The following is a 5,000-nucleotide window of genomic DNA, read 5'->3' as shown; positions in this document are numbered from 1 at the left end:
CTACGGCTGTAGCATAGGGGGACCGCCAGAAGCGCTGGACCCTTCAGCGCTTCGCTCATATCCCCTACTACGGCTGTAGCATAGGGGAACCGCCAGAAGCGCTGGACCCTTCAGCGCTTCGTCCCTACTACGGCTGTAACATAGGGGAACCGCCAGAAGCGCTGGACCCTTCAGCGCTTCGCTCATATCCCCTACTACGGCTGTAGCATAGGGGGACCGCCAGAAGCGCTGGACCCTTCAGCGCTTCGCTCATATCCCCTACTACGGCTGTAGCATAGGGGAACCGCCAGAAGCGCTGGACCCTTCAGCGCTTCGTCCCTACTACGGCTGTAACATAGGGGAACAGCATAGGGGGACCGCCAGAAGCGCTGGACCCTTCAGCGCTTCGCTCCTATCCCCTACTACGGCTGTAGCATAGGGGGACCGCCAGAAGCGCTGGACCCTTCAGCGCTTCGCTCATATCCCCTACTACGGCTGTAGCATAGGGGAACCGCCAGAAGCGCTGGACCCTTCAGCGCTTCGCTCATATCCCCTACTACGGCTGTAGCATAGGGGGACCGCCAGAAGCGCTGGACCCTTCAGCGCTTCGCTCATATCCCCTACTACGGCTGTAGCATAGGGGGACCGCCAGAAGCGCTGGACCCTTCAGCGCTTCGCTCATATCCCCTACTACGGCTGTAGCATAGGGGAACCGCCAGAAGCGCTGGACCCTTCAGCGCTTCGTCCCTACTACGGCTGTAACATAGGGGAACCGCCAGAAGCGCTGGACCCTTCAGCGCTTCGCTCATATCCCCTACTACGGCTGTAGCATAGGGGGACCGCCAGAAGCGCTGGACCCTTCAGCGCTTCGCTCATATCCCCTACTACGGCTGTAGCATAGGGGAACCGCCAGAAGCGCTGGACCCTTCAGCGCTTCGTCCCTACTACGGCTGTAACATAGGGGAACCGCCAGAAGCGCTGGACCCTTCAGCGCTTCGCTCATATCCCCTACTACGGCTGTAGCATAGGGGAACCGCCAGAAGCGCTGGACCCTTCAGCGCTTCGCTCCTATCCCCTAGTATACACTGGGTAGTCTGTTCCTATCATTGTGTGCAAGGTGGCTTGGTTACCCCCTACCAAAATGGGTCACAGCCGTAATAGGCGAAGTACAGAAGCGCTGGAACCTTCAGCGCTTCGCCCCTATCACGGCATTAAAACCCGAGCGAAAAACTCTATGTCCTTAAACGAAATACCCGTTTTGCGCGGTCCATATCTCCGCGAAAACACAACGCACAGCCGGGACACTCATATCTAATTGTAGTCCAAGTCCCCCTCTACAAACACATCCGAGTGGATCCTGGATGCGACCTCCACAGCCGAGGCACGAGTCGGTCAAAGTAGGTCGCAGGGACCATATTACGCGCGCCATATCTACCCGGAAATAGAACGCACAGCGGGGATACTCATGCCCAGTTGTCGAGCTGGAAGTCCTCTAACCACCCATATAAGATGAATAATAAACGGATACACACAGCCGATGCAGCGCGTGTTTGAAAACCGCCGATCGATCTTCATACTCTGACAAAATCACAGCGAAAAATCCTTAAACCAAATACCCGTTTTGCGCGGTCCATATCTCCGCGAAAACACAACGCACAGCCGGGAACCTCATATCTAATTGTAGTCCAAGTCCACTTCTACAAACCTATCCGAGTGGATCCTGGATGCGAGGTCCACAGCCGAGGCACCACGCGGTCAAAGTAGGTCGCAGGGGCCCTATTACGCGCGCCATATCTACCCGGAAATGGAACGCACAGCGGGGATTCTTATTTTGAATACACGGTCCCGACGTCCTCTAACTACCCATATAAGCAGAATAATAAACGGGTATCCACAGCCGAGGCAGCACGTATTTGAAAACCGCCGACCGATCTTCATACTCTGACAAAATCACAGCGATAGCGCCAATACTCTGTTTCCTTAAACCAAATCGCCGTCTTGCGCGGTCCATATCCCCGCGAATACACAACGCACAGCCGGGACACCTATGCCGACGTGTAGCCACCGTCAACCTCTAAAGACATGTGGAGGGTGATCCACAATCGGACACTCACAGCCGAGGCACGACGCGGTCAAAGTAGGTCGCAGGGACCATATTACGCGCGCCATATCTACCCGGAAATAGAACGCACAGCGGGGATACTCATGCCCAGTTGTCAAGCTGGAAGTCCTCTAACCACCCATCTAGACACTCCTATAAACGGATACACACAGCCGATACAGCGCGTATTTGAAAACCGCCGACCGATCTTCATACTCTGACAAAATCAAAGCGAAAGACTTAAACGAAATACCCGTTTTGCGAGGTCCATATCCCCGCGAATACACAACGCACAGCCGGGACACTTATACCCGATCGTAGACCACATCCACCTCTACAAACCTATCCGAGTGGATCATGGATGCGACCTCCACAGCCGAGGCACGGTGTAGTCAAAGTAGGTCGCAGGGACCACATTACGCGCGCCATATCTACCCGGAAATAGAACGCACAGCGGGGATTCTTATACTGAATACACGGCCCCGACGTCCTCTAACCAACTATGTAAACTGAATAATAAACGGATAACCACAGCCGAGGCAGCGCGTGTTTGAAAACAGCCGACCGATCTTCATACTCTGACAAAATCACAGCGAAAGACTTAAACGAAATCGTCGTTTTGCGAGGTGCATATCTCCGCGAATACACAACGCACAGCCGGGACACTTATACCCAGTTGTAGTCCACGTCCCCCTCTACAAAACTATCGGAGTGGATCCTGGATGCGAGGTCCACAGCCGAGGCACGGTGTAGTCAAATTAGGTCGCAGGGACCATATTACGCGCGCCATATCTACCCGGAAATAGAACGCACAGCGGGGATTCTTATACTGAATATACGGCCCCGACGTCCTCTAACCAACTATGTAAGCTGAATAATAAACGGATAACCACAGCCGAGGCAGCGCGTGTTTGAAAACAGCCGACCGATCTTCATACTCTGACAAAATCACAGCGAAAGACTTAAACGAAATCGTCGTTTTGCGAGGTGCATATCTCCGCGAATACACAACGCACAGCCGGGACACTTATACCCAGTTGTAGTCCACGTCCCCCTCTACAAAACTATCGGAGTGGATCCTGGATGCGAGGTCCACAGCCGAGGCACGGTGTAGTCAAAGTAGGTCGCAGGGACCATATTACGCGCGCCATATCTACCCGGAAATAGAACGCACAGCGGGGATTCTTATACTGAATACACGGCCCCGACGTCCTCTAACCAACTATGTAAGCTGAATAATAAACGGATAACCACAGCCGAGGCAGCGCGTGTTTGAAAACAGCCGACCGATCTTCATACTCTGACAAAATCACAGCGAAAGACTTAAACGAAATACCCGTTTTGCGAGGTCCATATCCCCGCGAATACACAACGCACAGCCGGGACACTTATACCCAGTTGTAGTCCACGTCCCCCTCTACAAAACTATCGGAGTGGATCCTGGATGCGAGGTCCACAGCCGAGGCACGGTGTAGTCAAAGTAGGTCGCAGGGACCATATTACGCGCGCCATATCTACCCGGAAATAGAACGCACAGCGGGGATTCTTATACTGAATACACGGCCCCGACGTCCTCTAACCAACTATGTAAGCTGAATAATAAACGGATAACCACAGCCGAGGCAGCGCGTGTTTGAAAACAGCCGACCGATCTTCATACTCTGACAAAATCACAGCGAAAGACTTAAACGAAATACCCGTTTTGCGAGGTCCATATCCCCGCGAATACACAACGCACAGCCGGGACACTTATATCTAACTGTAGTCCAAGTCCCCCTCTACAAATCTATCCTAGTGGATCATGGATGCGAGGTCCACAGCCGAGGCACGATGTAGTCAAAGTAGGTCGCAGGGGCCATATTGCGCGGTCCATATTTACCCGGAAATGGAACGCACAGCGGGGATTCTTATACCGAATCCACGGTCCCGACGTCCTCTAACTACCCATATAAGCAGAATAATAAACGGGTATCCACAGCCGAGGCAGCACGTATTTGAAAACCGCCGACCGATCTTCATACTCTGACAAAAAGCGCCGGGCGATCTTCATACTCTGACAAAATCACAGCCGTTTTTATATCGTTTTGCGAGATGGATATCTCCGCGAATACACAACGCACAGCCGGGATACTCATACCTAATTGTATAATACGTCTACCTCTACAAACCTATCCGAGTGGATCCTGGATGCGAGATCCAGAACCAGGATCCATATCGCGCGGGTAAACGGCGGGAGTAACGAGGACTCTCTTAAGGTAGGGGACGTTACTGGGCTGCGCTGCGAAAGACGAGCGCCAAAACTCTGTTTCCTTAAACGGAAGCGCCGTTTTGCGAGGTGGATATCTCCGCGAAAACACCACGCACAGCCGGGACACTTATACCCAATCGTAGACCACGTCCACCTCTACAAACCTATCCGAGTGGATCCTGGATCCGAGACCCACAGCCGAGGCACCACGCGGTCAAAGTAGGTCGCAGTTGCCGTTTTGCGCGCTCCATCTCTCCGCCAAAACACCACGCACAGCCGGGACACTTATACCCTATTGTAGACCCCGACCTCCTCTAACCACCCATACATGCAGAACAATAAACGGATACCCACAGCCGATGCAGCAAGTAGTTCAAAAGCGCCGGCCGATCTTCGTACTCTGACAAAATCACAGCGAAAGACGAGCGCCAATACTCTGTCTCCTTAAACCAAATCGCCGGTTTGCGCGGTGCATATCCCCGCGAATACACAACGCACAGACTCGGCCCCTACGCCGAATAGTAGACCACGTCCACTTCTAAAGACCTGTGGAGTTTGAGCCACAATCGGACACTCACAGCCGATGCACGACTCGGTCAAAATAGGTCGCAGTAGCCACATTGCGCGGTTCATATCTCCGCCAAAACACAACGCACAGCCGGGATACTTATG

The sequence above is a fragment of the Anarhichas minor genome, unplaced genomic scaffold (assembly GCF_050575085.1).
Source record: "Anarhichas minor isolate MPS153535 unplaced genomic scaffold, ASM5057508v1 ptg000209l, whole genome shotgun sequence".
NCBI lineage: Eukaryota > Metazoa > Chordata > Actinopteri > Perciformes > Anarhichadidae > Anarhichas > Anarhichas minor.
The sequence above is the reverse complement of the archived record's forward strand: the minus strand, read 5'-3'. Positions refer to the sequence as shown.